Raw genomic sequence first — 17,172 nt, 5'->3', positions numbered from 1 at the left:
CCAAAATCACTGAAAGTCTGCCATTTTCAACAACACGGATGGATCCTGTGGGCATTATGCTAAGAGAAATAAGTCAGAGAAACACAAATACTGTATGCTCTCACTTAGCTATGAAATGAAGGAAAGAAAAAAGAGAATGAGAGAAAGCAAGGGAGAGAGAAAGCAAAGGAGAGACAGGGAGGAAGGGAAGGGAAGGGAAAGAATGAGACAGAGGGAGGGAGGAAAGGAAGAGAGAAAGCGAGAAAGAAGGAGAGAAACAAAGAGAGAAAGAAAGGAAGAAAGAAACAAAGGGAAGAAGGAAGGAAAGAAAAGAGAAAGACAGAAAGAAAGGGAGAAAGAGGAAGAAAGAAGGAGCTCACAGATACAGAGGGTAGACGGTGGTTGCCAGAAGTGGGGACAAGCTTCCCATTACACAGCCACTAAGACCCGGGGACGTAATGTCATAGGGACAGATGCACGGTGACTACAGTTAACACCTAACTGTATATATTTGAAATTGCCAAGTAAGTAGATCTTAAAGATCCTCATCAAAAGGGAAAAAAGTCATTCACTATGTGTGGTGATGGATGCTCACAGCCTTATCGTGGTGACCGTTTCACAATATAGACACGTATCTAATCCTTATGTTGTACTTTTGAAACTGTATAATGTTATATGTCAAATTAGATCTCAATCTACAAAAAAGAAAGGCAGAGAATTCTCAGAACTTAGAAAGGGTCCAGATCTTACTTATTTCACTATTTAATATACATTTTATACTCAAAAATAAAGACAATTGTTTTTGACAAGTCACTGAAATCCAGAAAGCATCTCACTGAATAATACTGTGTTGGTTTCCTCAGCTGCTGTAGCCAAGTACCACCAACTACGGGATCTGAAACAACAGACATTTCTTCTCGTGGTTCTGACGGCTGGAAGTCAGAACTCGAGGTATCGGCAAGGGTGACAGAAGCAGCTGTCCCCGTCTCTCAGCATGTGACAGTTGCCGGCAATCTCCGGTGTTCCGATGCCTGTGGACCCATGCCTCCCGTCTCCGCCTCCACCTCCACCTCCACAAGGCCTCTCCTCTGAGCGCCGGGGTCGCTGTGTCCAAATCTCCCTCTTCAGGTAAGGACACCTGTCACTGAATTAGGGTCTACCCTAATCTAGTATAACCTCACTTTACTGGATTGCATTTTTAAAGACTCTTGTTTATAAATAAGGTCATATTCACAGGTGCTGGAAGTTAGGACTTCACCATATTTCTTAGGGGCACACAATTCAACCTGCAATGAATATCCACAAATCCTGTTCATTTTTCAACAACCGCTCCCTATTTACTAAAGATTAGTTATTCATCTCCCAAAACTCAACCCAAGCAAATGATGCTAGTTTTTCCCTCCATCTTGTTGGGTTTTTTTAATCCTGAATATTGCCTATCTAACTCCCCCGGCAGTGGGGGAAATGAGGTACTTGGCAATAACCTAAGAGAAAAGGGTTCTTTACTGACCTTTTAGCTGAAGGAATGTGTGAGTTTTCCACCGTCCCCCACTCTAAAATGGATGTGTATGTGCGTGTCCCAGTGCGTTATGCCTGAACATAATAAATCTGAAATGGTTCTATTGCGGGTTCTCTATTTGCACTCCCATTTTTCTTCTGTCTATAGACTTCACATTTGAGAACACAGTACATTTGGAACAAAATGTCCTTTTTCCTATTCAGCACCACATTTCGGTAGATAAAAGGTGAGTGAAATGCTAAAGGCAATAGATAATTTGCTCTTAACCAATGGCAGAGGAGTACTGGAGCGATGCTGTTTTATAAAGGAAAGACTAATTACAGTAGGGACCAAACATAGCAAGGACTCGGCTTTGAGCTTTCATAACAGAAAATGTCACTAACACATCCGGGTGCTTTTGCTTAATCTTAAAAGTAGCTTGAAATGATGACAGTTGGGGAAATGGTTACGTTGGTTCTAAAGTTGTCCTAAAGTCTGATTTATAGCCGTCAGCTTGGGTTTGGCAGCGGCACAGAATGAAGCAGCAGCAACGAGGAGTCTGGCCGATTCTGCCCTTGAGGTTAGGATATTAAACAAAAATGAAAACTAATCTATCTTCAGACAGAAGCGTGGTACTTAAAGTGTAGTGTTTGAGAGACAATCTTGTAAAATGTGCTTTAAAAATGATTTTATTAGAGCAATTAGAAATGTAGGAAATGTTACCATCTTGCTCAAGTTGTATAAGAGCTCTGTTCTAATCTCCCTAGCTCTCTGGAGTGAGATAAATCTATATATAGCCGTGCCTGGTATATGCTTCACTCATTATCTCTATATATAGATCTGTAGCTAGAATATTCTCTGTGAACATAGGTCACTTAGTATTCACAGGAGGATTGCATCTTGAAACCTTGAAACTATAAAATTGCTTGAACAGTTCACAGAGTTGCCTCCAGAAAATGACAAGTCAGAGGTAATCTCTGAGTCCGGCACTCATGGATTTATTTATCCATTCAACAAATATTTACTGAGTTTACTGAGTACCTATTACATGTAGACACTTTGTCTGCTGCTGCAGGTTTAACTAGCACAAAAAGTAAAGTCTCTAGCCTCTACAATCTTACACTGAGGGGAGAAGCCTATGATTCTATTTTTGGCAGCGTGGAAATTATGTATACCCACTCCGTTCATATAATGAAGAGCCCTGAAAAATGCAAACAGCTCCCACAGAAATAACAAAAGCAAACCTTGAAACATGTTGATCTCTGAGAAAGTAAAAGAATCCTTACAAAGAGGAGAAAAGGAAGACTGAGTTGGATCCAGAGCATGACCTGTAAGGCAGAGAAGCCAGCGTAACTGGGGGAAAAGTGCAAAGACCAGGAGCCTAGAGTTTTTTGTTGTTTTTTTTTTAATTTTATTTCTAGGAGAGAGAGAGAGACAGCGTGAGCAGGGGAGGGTCAGAGAGAGAGGGAGTCACAGACTCTGAAATGGGCTCCAGGCTCTGAGCTGTCAGTCAGCACAGAGCCCGACGCGGGGCTCAAACCCACAAACCCCAAACCCACGAACCGCGAGATCATGACCTAAGCGAAAGTCGGACGCTTAACCGACTAAGCCACCCAGGCGCCCCCTAGAGTTTTGAGCAACAAAAAGAAACCAGAGTATCTAAACCAGTGGGCTCCCCAGGTATTCATGAGGGAATTCAGAGAACCCATGCACTTGGATGGGGGGAAAATTACATCTTTATTCTCCTAGCTCTCTAACTAAAATTTCCTTTAATTAAACGCAAGCAACAAATCACAGTAGTTTGAGCAATAACCATGTCTTTGCCTCCGAGAAAAATCACAGACTTCTGCTGTTCCAGATAACTTGAAATCATATCTATGTTTGTTATCACTGTTTTTGCAATTATGGTAGTTACTAGACAGGTCACCAGATCTTATTATTTGGTACATGAATAAAGAAGCACATATATTAATATATCACACATTTGGTTTTTAGTATGTTGATAACTGCTGTCTCTGTCCACTTGGGCTGCTTTAACAAAATATCAGACTTCTGTAACATGACTTGTTTATACAATAAATGCCACGGTTTATAAACAACAGAAACTTATTTCTCACATTCCTGGAGGCTGGGAAGAACCTCCTTGCAAGTCAAAAGAGGTTCATCATTTGCCTATGTCCTCACACAGCAGAAAGCAAGGGCCCTCAGTGGGACATCTTTAATAAAGGCACTAATGCCACTGTTCTCATGACCTAGTCACCAAAGACATCACCTCCAAAATATCACACTGCGTGTATTTTTCAATATGTGAATTTGGAGGGGACACATTTAGCCTACAGCAACTGTACTTCAATATAATTGTCATCATTTGTAACCCCATGTGATTCATGCACTCAAAAATATTCCAAGAAGGAAGTACAGGCTTCACTGGATTGCCAAGGGAGTCCAGACTTGCACATCGATGAGAGGGGGCTAGAAAATGCGCTCTCCCAGGACAGTGAGCCTACAAGGAAACCGATCTCCCTGTGTTACAGCTGTAGTGCTGACAATGAAGTCAGATTACCAGGGGTGTAACAGTTTACAAGCCACCATCACAGGTCTGCTCACTCATGGGTACAATTGGAGAAAACTGTACTCCAGAGAGTAAATCAAATTGTATCCTAGTTGTTAATGCTTTCACGTGTATGGCACAAACAGATGTCATTCTTTCCAGGTGAAGATGCCAAAACTAAGCCCCAAGACCTCCCATAGACTAAGTTTTTTTTTTTTTTAATGAGCTCAAAATAAAAATTGTTAAGCAAGTGAAAACATAAGATAACAAAGAGCAAAAGTCAGAAAAGGAAAAAAAGAAAATATAAACCTACCAAGGACTTCAGATATTCAGAATTACCTGATTCAGAATATAAAATTCTCCATCTAATACATTTAAAGAAATTTTTGAGTCAAAAATTACATAAAAGAGACTACCAAAAATGACCAAACTGTAGGTAGAGCCAAATAAAATACTGGAAATAAAATATGTAACTATCAAAGTCTTAAATTTCACAAATGGGATATACATACTTATTAATGTTTGTTTTTGAGAGAGAGGTTTGGGGGTGCAGAGGAAGAGAAAGAAGAAGACATAGAATTTGAAGCAGGCTCCAGGCTCTGAACTGTCAGCGGGGCTTGAACTCACAAACTGTGAGATCATGACCTGAGTCAAAGTTGAATGCTTAACCAACTGAGCCACCCAAGTGCTCCTAATACATATTAGACATAGATGAAAAGATAATTAACGTGTTGGAAAGGAGAATTAAAGAATTTATCCATAATTATAAAGAAATGATAGGGAGATTTCAAAAAATTGAAAAAATAAATTAAGACACAGAGGATAGAGGGATAGAGCCTAACAGATGTTACTGATATTGTAAAAATAAAGCTGATACACAAAAACTGGAGATCTAATATTTGAAGACAGAATGGGTAAGAATTTTTGAATTTGTGAAACACAATTTTCAGATTCAGTAATCCCAAAGAATTACAATCAAAATAACAAAGACAGAACTATTAAAATGAAATTGCTAAATATGAAAGATCATTTAAAAACCTTAAAACAAGACCTTAAAAACAGTCACACATACACAAATAATATTTAAATAAGTGAAATTCAGACTGACCTCACACTAAGAGGAGCCAGAATCTAATCTAATGTAATGATCAAATGTTGAAGGAAAATACCTGTAACTCTAGAATTACATATACAGGAAGACCGTGAAGAACAAGGGTGAAATAAAGACTTTTTAGATAACCATAAACTGTGATACCACACCTCTGACTCTCAAAAAAAAAAAAAAAAAAAAACGGCCTTCGAAATGACAAACATCAAAAGAAAGAAAATGATTCACAAAGTAAGATACAACAAAGAATGGTGAACAAAGCAATTAGTAAGGATTTAGACAAATTTTAAAAATCTTTGTGTATAAAACAGTAAGAATACTGAAATTGTGAAACTTTTTTTTAAGCTAGAAATGAAATCTTGAATTTAGCACCTAAGCCCAAACAAGGATAATCAGAGATAAGAAACAGTAAGATCCTTACTATGCAAGCAGTTCAGAAACTAATTTTAAACTTCAAGTTTATAAGGGAAACCAGAAGAGAGTGGTAAATGGTATATATAATCCTTACAAGTATGGGGCAGGAGAATGGGATGGGGGTTGTTGGATAAGAAAAAAATAATCAAAAATAAGGTCAGAGATGAGACATAAACAAGTGTAGAACACCAGAAAGAGAGAGCACAATAGGAGGTGGTAAAAGTGAGTTCAAATATATCAGTAATAATAAATATAATTCATAGTTAGAAGACAGATTGTCATAATGTGTTTTATTTATTTTGAGACAGAGTGGGAAGGGGCAGAGAGAGAGAGAGAGAGAGAGAGAGAGAGAGACTCTCAAGCAGGCTCTGCACTGCCAGTGCAGAGGATGGGGGCTTGAACTCATGAACCATGAGATCATGACTCGGGCTGAAATCAAGAGTCTAACACTTAACTGACTCAGCCATACTGACTCAGCCATCCAGGCTCCCCTGTCAGATTTTTTTTAAATCAGCTAAATGTTATTTCTAAGAAAGTATAAAATGTTCAAACATGGAAAAAATTTAAATAATGAAGACACATTAGACATGTACTGATCAAAAAGAGAAACAGTATTAGAAAATCCAATTTTGAGACAAAAAGCATTTATAAAGAAAGTCACTGCTTAGTTATAAAAATTTTCAATAAATAGGCATCATATATGCACCCAATAAAATAACCTTAAATGACATAAAATGGAAGTTAACAGAACCTCAAAAATGTATAAATATGATACCAAGAGTTTTCAACATTCTTCTCTTGATAATTAGTACACAGACAAAAATTACATTCAAAGCTCAATTTCATGGATATTTATAGGCCCATGCATCCAACAGTAAGAATTACGTGTTATCGTCAAGATCCACTGAACATTTACAACAATGGTCTCAAATTAGACCATAAAATATTCTCAACACATTTCCAATTATTCCTATGACACACAGTATATTCTCTGACCACAATTAAATTGGAAGTAAGTTACAAGATAATTTAAGCCCCTTATGACCGGAAATTAAAATATTTCCAGATAATGTATGAGTCAAGAAAACATAATGGAAATTAAAATATATTTAGAATTGAATACTAGTAATGATATGTATCAAAATTTGTGGAAGGCAAAAATAATAATTTGAGGAAATGTATAGTTTTTTATGCCTATGAGCATCATTAAAAAAGGCTGAAAATTTTTAAGTTTAATGTCTGACTTAGAAAAAAAATGAAAAAGCACAATTTTTCAATTGCTAGTATCAAATAAGGACATGTCCTGGTGATTTCTGAAATATAGGATTAGTGTGTCATGGAAACAGCCTCCTCAAAAACAAACAAAAACTGTATTTCTGATAAATATTCGTGTCTTTTAAGAATTTTAAAAAAAGGGGAAATTCCCAAAGAGAAAGAAATAATACATACAAGAGCAGAAATAAACAACAGAGAAAAGAAAAATACAATACAGAGTACTCAAAAATCCACAAGATATTTGATAATACTAATAAAACTGTTAAGCTTCTGGTTAGACATAACAAGTAAAAGAGTGAATGCAAGAAACATACAATAGCAAAAATGAAAGGAGACCATACTGCAGATAGTGCAAAAAATTAAAAGGATAATGAATTCTGCCAATAAGCTTTAGAATATACATAAAACTGACAAATCCCTAGAAAAGAGCATGTGTCATAAGTGACTCATGAAGAAATAGAAAGCCTGAATAGTCCCATAATCTAAGAAATTGAATTAGGAGTTAATGATCTTCCCACTAAGAAAGAAAAATAAATGCAATCCTTTAAAAATTGGTCTAGGATATAAAAACAAGAAATATTCCCAACTCAGATTTAAGAATAAATCATCTTCCTATCAAAATCAGAAAAGTATGAGAAGTCAATCTCTCTCCTAAACATATACATGTGTTTGCATGTGTGTGCATATATATATATATATATACATACACACAACATATACATATACATATATGTATGTGTGTATTACATATATATAATATATACACACATATATTATAGGTAAAATACACACGTATATGTATAATATATACACATATTATACATGGTTTACATAATATTTATACATATAAAATATGTCTAATAATATATACATGTATATATTTATATATTATATATGTATGTGTATATATATATATAAAATACAAATACCAATAATACATAGGAGATATACATTGTGGTGGTTAATTTTATGCATCACCTTGACTGGGCTAAGGAATGCCCAGATAGCTAGTAAATATTATTTCTGGGTGTGTCCCTGGATATTGCTGGAAGAGATTAGCATTTTATCCAGTGGGTTGAGTCAAGAGACCCACTCTCACCAACGTGGGCAGGCACCATCCAATCCACTGAGGGTCCAAATGGAACAAAAAGATGAAAGAGGATGAACTCTGTCTTCTGGGGTTAGGACGTCCCTCTTTCCCTGCCCTCTGAGTTCAGAGTTCCTGGTTCTTGGACCCTTGGCCTCTCCTGATTCTCCGGCTCTCATACTCAGACTGAACTCTATGCGGGTTCTTAGGTTTCTCCAGCTAGACAGAGCCGATCGTGGAACTTCTTGGCTTCCATAACTCCTGTAATAAATCACATTATACGTCTCTCCTATGTTCTTTTTCTCTGGACCACCCTGACTAGTACCTGCATCATGACAGTCTGAGAATGGAGTACAAGTCTGTTTTAACGTCTAATAATACAATTCATCCCAAAAGAGATTAAAAGAGAAAAGTTCATCATCTCAGTAGATGGAAAAAAAATCATTCAAAACAATCCAATAGTCATTCATGAGTATAAAAACAAAGTAAAAAATAGATGGGCATTTCCTTGACCTGCTAAGAATATCTACTAAAAACATAGAGAGAACATTCTAAATGCAGGCACATTAGACATCTTCTATATAAAATCCAGAGCAACAAGCACAGCCACTAGTATCATCCTACTTCACTACAGTGAGAAAATGAAGGCTCTGAGAATCAAAGGCAAGTCAAACCACAAAACTCAGAGATCTTACCCAATATCAAACTTTATTAATAATTCAAAGAACAATGGTAGCCACAAGAAGTAGGTCAATTGTGGAGATTTCTGAGAGCTATCAACACAGCCTCCAGTTCTCTCCACGCTGTGTTGTAACAGAAAGCTCCCCGGTCCAGACTTAAATTGGGTTCGTAATGAGGCATGCTGGAAGTCACTTCCACAAAAGAGGAGAAATTTCTACCATGGAACATTTCCATTTTGTTCACCAGAAATTACATGGCTGATACTGACCTTTTCCAGTGGGCGTGCCCCATTAATGTACAAACCACCAGTTTCTTTATGATAAAGAGCCTACATAGGTCAGACACCCTAACACAAGCAGTCCACATAGAAGGACTCTCCATCATGTTTACAAAGAGATTTGATCAGGTCATTTAATTCTTTTGAGTTTTTTTTTTTTTTCTCTTTCTTTCCTGAATAGGATGAGTTATAGACCAGCTGCTTCCCAGTTATAAAAAGTACAAGGACTGAGAAGAAAACTTTCTCCGGACAACCCTGACTAGGACCTGCATCATGACTGGTCTGAGACTGGAGTTTAAGTACAACAAGCATAGCACATTGTAGATACTCAAGACAGGTCTATTAAATAAAAGAATTAATTATTCATAAATTAACGAATTCTACAGAGAAAATCTAAAAGCAACTATAAACAAATTAGAATTGATAAGAGAGTTTAGTTAAGTGAATATAAAATGTGCAAAATTACTTCCATTTCTATATTCCTGTAACAAAAAGAAAAAGTAATTTTTTTATTTTTTTTTTTTTTATTTATTTCTAGGAGAGAGAGAGAGAGAGACAGCGTGAGCAGGGGAGGGTCAGAGAGAGAGGGAGTCACAGACTGAAACAGGCTCCAGGCTCTGAGCTGGCAGTCAGCACAGAGCCCGACGCGGGGCACGAACCCACGAACCGCGAGATCATGACCTAAGTGAAAGTCGGACGCTTAACCGACTAAGCCACCCAGGCGCCCCAAGAAAAAGTAATTTTAAAATCACCTTTACTATAGCAACAGGAAGCAAAGTTACCTAGGAACAAATCTAACAACAACAAAAATGTTTATCACCTTTATGGCAAAAATTATACAGCTTTCTTGAAAGGCACCGAAAAGTGCCCAAATAGATGGCAAGATGTATGTTCACAGAAAAGAAAATTCGGTATCATAAAATATCAGTTTTCCTAAATTCATCTATATAGCTTCAATGTAATTCTAACTGGTATCTTAATGTTTTTTTGTTTTGTTTTATTGATGCTAATAATCTGAATCTAAAACTGTGTATGAAACAAAGGTCCACAAAAGTCTTGAGCATAGAGGAGGAAAACTCACCATATGAAATACCAAAACCCAGTACATTATAGGAATAGAGTCAGTGTGGCATTGGTACAAGAGGGAACAAATAGACCAACAGACGAAGCAGAGAGAAAGAGCCATGTGTGGTCCTGCAGGCTAGAGGGAAATGAAGAACTATTTCAAAGCTGGCATTATTACAACTGGTTATTCCTATAGAAGAAAAGTAAATTTGAACTTCTTCTCTTCCTACATAAAACTCCATTTCCAGTAGATCATAAACCCAACTGTGAAATGCAAAACTTCAAAACTCTGAGCAGTAACCAGAAACTATCTCCATTAACTTAGTCAAGACACAAAAATAACAAAAAATGATAGCTATATTTCACTATGACAAATGTGACACTTTTGTTAAGATGCTATTTAAAAAAGTAAAAAACAAACGAAAAAAGCAACAAGACAGGAAAAAAGAGTTGCAACACATGTAGCTCACAGAGAATTTGTATCCAGATTCTACAATAAATTCATGAGCATCAATAAGAAAGTCACAACCTAACTGAAGGCCAGACACAAGTCATGTTACGGAGAAAAACCTGATCATGGACGTATGAACAGCTGTCAACTTTGTCAGTAATCAGTGAAATACAAGTTTTAACTGCAATGAAAGGCAATTTTACATCATCAGAAAATCAAAAATTAAACCGACAACATTAATTTTTGATATAAATGCAGGACAATGGGCACCCTCGTATACTGGTTGGCAAGACAATCCCTTTGCAAAATACTTTAACATCACCTTTAAATCTGAAAAGACCATATGAACCACAATTCTGCTTTTAGTTCTACATTCTAGGAGCACCTGCACACGTGCACTGAACACAGAGCAATAAGTTAGGTAAAGAGTAACCACTTGAAAATAACTCAAATGCAAATTGCCAAGGAAATCGATAAATTGTGGCAAACTGAAAGTACAGAATATTCTACAGTGAAGCAAATGAACAGCTGCCCACATCCATGTGAATCAATGTCGATGTGGGTCAATGTCGAAAACAAAGAAGTGAGGGAAAGCAAGTCACAGAAAAACACATACCCTTCGATACCATCTATCTAAATGCAAGATGTGGTATAAAAAGTAATGGAATTTCTGAGAAAGACCTTTTTGTGTCTATCGGAATCAGGGAGGACAGCGCAGGGAAGTAATATGTCAGCTGGACTGTGGACACTGGAGATAATTCCTAGAAAGAGATAGAGGATCAAGTGCATGTAAATACAGTCCAGGCTGAGAACAGTGTGTGAGCAACAGTGTGGAGACACCCCGTTGCTTCAGAGAGTAATGTAACTGAAAACTAAGGCATGAAATGCGAAGTCCTACGAGCAGAGATAAGGCCAGAGACGGGCTGGGGTGAGGGAGCCGGGAGGGCCTTGCCTTCTACCTTCCAACACACAAGAGAGCTTCCTGTCATTCATATCCTAAAGGGAACCCTGTTCCTTTATTCCTCCTCCAACAAGTCCCTGTTGTTTGAGCCACACCCTCACAGCAGTGCAAGCTTTGCTCTCTTCCTCAACAACACGCCCATGCTCAAGACAGCATGCAAACAACAGCAAGAAGGGTTAATCCTCCTGCACTGCTGGTGGGAATGCAAACTAGTGCAGCCACTGTGGAGAACAGTATGGAGTTTCCTGAAGAAGTTAAAAATAGAACTATCCTATGATCCAGCAATTGCATTACTCGGTATTTATACAAAAGATATAAAAATACTAATTTAAAGGGATACTTTCACCCGTGTTTATAGAAGCATTATCTACTATAATTATAGATTACGGAGAAAGCCCAAATGTCCATCCACTGAAGAATGGATAAAGATGTGTTTTATACACACACACACACACACACACACACACACACGCACACACACACAGTATGGAATATTACCATCCCATCAAAAATAATGAAATATTTTCATTTGCAATGATGTGGATGGAGCTAGAATGCATAATGCTAAGCAAAGTAAGTCAATAAGAGATAAATATCATACAATTTCACTCATATATGGAATTAAACAAACAAAACAGATGAACATATGAGATGGAGGTGGGCAGAAAAGAGAAGGAAACAAAACACAGGAGACCCTTAATGACAGAGAACAAACTGAAGGTTGACAGACAGAAGTGGGTAGAGATGGGCATTACATGGGTGATGGGGGCTAAGAAGGGCACTTGTTGTGACAAGCACTGGGTGTTGTACTCAAGTGATGAATCACTGAGTTCCACTCCTGAAACCAATATTGCACTATATGCTAACTAAAATTTAAATTGAAAAGGAGGAACAAAAAAGATAACAACTGATGATACATGAGGATGAACAGCACCACTTCAATGTGAGTAGGACATCACACCAATAATCTGGGAAGAAACAGCCTATGTTGGCCCAGAGCGTTCAGCAAAACCCTGGAAACCTGAATCCAGAAGGGCCCTGTGGTGCCTGGGGGCATGTCCCTTGAGCAGGACTCTCACATGCATACCCAATTTTGGATACAGCTCAATAAACAAACACTGCTTTCTATTTATACTCATTCTGCATGTATCTACTGAGCATTCAAAACACCAGGAGTTGGGTCTTTGTGGAGGGGTACAGCCAGTCTCATTAACCACCTCCCCTAATCCCAAAGGCAGTTTTCAGTGTAATAGCCAAGAGCTGTTAGACATGATCCAGAAGTGATTAGCTACTTATTTTCATTTTGCAGAATAGCCATTCAGTGTTCACTCAAGCATTAATGCTTTTTAAAACCAAACGGGAACTGTATGGAGTAACATACTCTTAACTGCATTGGAAATAGGTGATTGTTCAAAGTGATGCTTGAGATGTACACAATAAAATCACTGGTAGAGTATCAACTTGCTTGAAAAAAAGAAGTTACTTTCTCTTATCTTTTTACTTCAAATGTATGTTAATATATTTAAAAATAAGAACAGAGAAAATATGTTTTGTGTAATGTGACTGGAAAAAGGTGCTCCAAGGTATGTGAAGGGGAAAAAAGGCCATTATCTTTCCTTGCTATCTCTGTTTTTCACCTAGGCTTTGGAGCAAATTGAACTCATCTGAACATGAATATGAAGGCCACTTTTTATAACAAAGATGACATTTGATCTGTGTTCAAAACTAGTGATCATGAATTTTAACTGATCTAACCACATACTTTTAATTTTTAAAATATTTTTTAATATTAGTTTTGAGAGAGACAGACAGAGCATGAGTGGGGGAGGGGCAGAGAGACAGGGAGACAGAATTCAAAGCAGGCTCCAGGCTCTGAGCTGAAAGCATAGAGCACGACACAGGGCTCAAACTCACAAACTGTGAGATTATGACCTGAGCCAAGGTTGGATGCTTAACCGACCGAGTCACCCAGTGCCCCTAGCCACATACTTGTAAATGCTTTCTCTTATTGCCAAAGGTAATAGCTGAGACAGAACTCAAACAAGGCTTCAGCTGACCCAGGACCCAGACAAGGAGAAAAAAACTCACCATCTAGTAAGTGGAACTTGGGTACCAATATATCACAGTCACAGTGTAGATGGAGCTGGTTGAAAGCCAAAGTCAGAGGCCAAGCTCGGAGGTCAGAAAACAGATACAGCGAGTGAGCACACCAAACCAAAAGTGGGAGAGCAAGAGGCAAACGCTTTTGCCATCAGTCCAGAACATGTCTGTCATCAGTCCCAAGATTTACCAAGCAGACTTTTATTTTATGGCTGAAGGGTTTGGAGTTCTGGTGCTGCAGCACCCTACCCACCCCCTTTCAAAGAAATGGGCCCAAAGCTCAACTTTATTAAAATAACAAGATCAACAATCTACAAAACAGTTGGCAGAGAAACAGTGAATTGGCCAATGTGGCACAGAGCATCTCAATACACGGCAAACCCTTGGCTTCATTAGCCTCATGCTCTGAACACTTGAATAACCAGCCTTCTCTGGAACCCCACTCATCAAATATTAGGTTTATTTAAAAAAAAAAAAAAAAGCTACAAACTGAGAACGTGAAGCTAATAGCCTGCAGGAGACAGAAGCTCAACCAAAAATAGCTAAGGTACAAAGAAGTATATATACTGAGGTGTTTCAAGGACCCAAAGCCAGGACTATTCCGACCTCAGCAACAACCCAAAGCAGGAACACAGGTGCCACCAGAGGTCTTCCCATGGCCTCCCCTCCATTCCCCTGTGCCTCTTCATTCTCTGTCTCCGTGTGGACCCGTGTGGAAGAACCATGGTCGACAACCCCAGAGCTGTGGGTCTTAAAGAGTTCAGCACTCACAGACTGACTTCTTCCTTTCTCTGATCCCAATTAAGGAGCTCTACAGCCCAGATCCAGACAAATTCCCAAACGTGGGCCAGTCAACAGTGGCCAAGATGGCAGGCTACCTGAAATGGCCCCGCTTGGATCAGGTGTCTATCCTTGTACAGGTCAATGTTAGTCCAAGGGATGAGGTCATGAAAACATACAGCCATTCTGGCAGAAAGCACAGAGACACATTTGGGGGCTGCCATTAGCATCAGCGGCAGATACAGAGCATGTAAACAGTGAGTATCCACCTAGCAAAGCAAATTAGCTACGGATTACAATGACTGGGTTAACAGCACAATACTTTATTGCACCCAGCATAGGCAATCAGCTGTCCCTGACTGTAAGCATTGTGCCCTTCACATAACCATATTCAAGAATCACTGCATGTCTGGAGCGCCTGGGTGGTGCAGTCAGTTAAGCATCTGACTTTGGCTCAGGTCGTGATCTCATAGTTCATGAGCTCAAGCCCTGCATCAGGTGAGCTTAGCCCTGTTTCGGGTGAGCCCAGCTTCTCTCTCTCTCTCTCTCTCTCTCTCTCTCTCTCTCTCTCTCCCCCTCTCCCCCTCGCTCACTTGTGCCTGCTCAAAAAAAAAAAAAAATCATTGCACATCCATCTCCCAGATAAAGACAGAGACATTCCTTTTTCCAAGATGCTCCTAGAACGCTCAGGCCGGTGAGTGTCACACACAATAAGGTTACCCTAGAGGAGGGGCAGGGTGGCCGAGAAGGAAGAACCAGCTTTCCTGCCAGACTCAGTTCCCACTCCAACTCCTGTGCACTAACTTTGTGACTATGGGCATAATGCTGAACCTCTCTGAGCCACGGTGTGCTCACGTGCAAAACGGGGAAAATAATATATTCCTCGCAAGGTTGTCTGAAGGTTAGAGAAAAAGCATCAGGAGCATCAGACCCGATACATGGGAGCTACTGTATTATTAATATACTGAATGGCTTCCTCATTATCTCTAAGAGCTAAAGCACACTGGCCCTGGGAATGACTTCAGGCCATGTTCCATTTCATACTAACCTACTTCCTTGTGAAAAGCTCTTTCCCACCCTGTATGCCCAAAAGAGATGGTTAATATAGATTCCAATTAGGTTCTACTATAAAAAAAGAAGGATGGGGGTTGCAGTTTTCATTGCGGCTGTCCTCATAGGTTTACATACTTTTTTTCCAAAATCCAAAGATGACTTTAAAATGCGAGCCAAGGACAATACAGCTGCACTAATACCCTGAATTGTGTGTGTGGATATATTATACACATATAAGGACATACACAAATACATTTACATGTATATCACATTTTTATTTAATACTTTATATATTTGTAATATTACATACAATTGGATTTTTATTTCATTTTTTTAAATGTTCCAGGGTATATTTTTTTAATAACATCAAACCACCATTCAGGAAAATCGTAGCTGGCACGGTCTTTGAAGCTGGGGCATTCAGAGCAAGCAAAGCTCCCCACCAGGTTTCTGGACTATTCATCCTTCCTCACGAGGGGAGAAACTGAAGTTCAGAAGGTGAACTGAGTAGTCTGAGACCAGCCAGTGCATGAGGCCGGAAGGGGGAGGTGAGACCTGTGGACTGGCCCAGGGGGCCACCGAGAGGCAGCTGCACAGAGTCAAGGGCCAAAGAAATGCTGCAAGCAGATCCCTCACCCATCAAATGGACGTTCTGACAGAAGGGGAAGACCCGGGCCTTACTCCCACGCTCTCTCCTGGCCACTTCCTCTGGCCAGATTTAAGTGACTTGAGAATTAACCATTATTTTGTAATGTCTAAAGCCCTATTAACAGATTAAAAAAATAGCTTTTGTTAAGGTGACTTCAAATAGCAATAGTGATAGAACCCACAGTGTGGCCAACTCATGATTAAAAATGATTCCCATATTCTTGTCTCAGTCTCCTGCTTTGATTCACTTCATACACTACCAAAATCCGAACACCTGTGACATTCTGTATATCCCTCCCCCGCCCCCCCCCCCCGGCCCCGGTCCCCTGTTTCATGCCTCCATGCTTTTGCTCCTGCAGATCATGCTGGCTGGAATTCCCTTCTGATCTTTCTTGGCTTACATATGTAATAGACAGCTCAAGGAGCACCTCCTCTAGGAAGTTTTCCATCATTCACCTTTGTGTCCTGGCCATGATAGGCCTCAGTGAAGGTGTGTTGAGCACAGACTGCTGAATGGAAGAGGTTTCTCACTGTAAGTGTCTCTCAGTCCCAACCTGCAGCAGCCATTCCAACAGCATGTCCTCCAACAAGAGAATCAAGCTGTGTCTGCCACGGGCCCCTGAAGCTATGAAAATGTCTGCTAGAAAGTGTGGCCTTTCTGGACAGAGAAGAAAGGAGGTAGACGGAAGAAAGCTTAGCAGCAGGGGACAAGAGGAAGTAAGCAGGGAAACAACACCATGGTACTCGGGGCAGGAAACAGCCTAGACTTATATCCAAACTGGTCTAAAACCACTGCCACTTCTCTCGTGGTTTCAGCAACCTGACCTTTGGCCTAGGGTTTGCAGTCATCGCCAGCTAAGAAGTGGAAGGCTGAGGAAGTGAACTGGGCCCATAGCACATTCACATCTAAGACCATCACCCCTGTAAGTGAACTCCACCCCAAATTACACCTGGCTTAGCTGTTCCTCCTGCAGGACAGAGAGCCAAGGGGAGATCCTACGAGGTCTGGGCTGTTCCCTGAGACAGAACTCAAGGGGACATTACAGCATTTACAGAAGAGACAGCACAAAACACAAGTCTGGCCTATCGAGGTTAGGTGCCCCCGGGCACCGCCCCATTTGTCAGGCTCTGATGAAGCCAGCACCTCGTACCCTGCCCCAAACCGGGTATAGACAGCTCCAGGACAAAATACCAGGCCCAATCTCAAACGTGAATTTCTCTGACTCTGATTCTTGTCTATACAG

General features: G+C 39.5%; 1 long non-coding RNA gene across 1 annotated transcript; it reads left to right on the top strand.

The window, feature by feature from the left end:
* Nucleotides 1–940: 940 nt before the first annotated feature.
* On the top strand, nucleotides 941–16,112 carry LOC120229847. The gene is made up of 4 exons (XR_005527855.1): nucleotides 941–1,107; nucleotides 1,646–1,724; nucleotides 1,984–2,057; nucleotides 15,627–16,112. It is a non-coding gene; the product is annotated as an uncharacterized LOC120229847 (long non-coding RNA).
* The last annotated feature ends 1,060 nt before the right edge of the window (nucleotides 16,113–17,172 follow it).

Source organism: Hyaena hyaena, unplaced genomic scaffold, assembly GCF_003009895.1.
Source record: "Hyaena hyaena isolate Hyena2069 unplaced genomic scaffold, ASM300989v1 scaffold_36, whole genome shotgun sequence".
Classification (NCBI taxonomy): Eukaryota; Metazoa; Chordata; class Mammalia; order Carnivora; family Hyaenidae; genus Hyaena; species Hyaena hyaena.
This window is presented reverse-complemented; position numbering and strand designations above follow the sequence as displayed.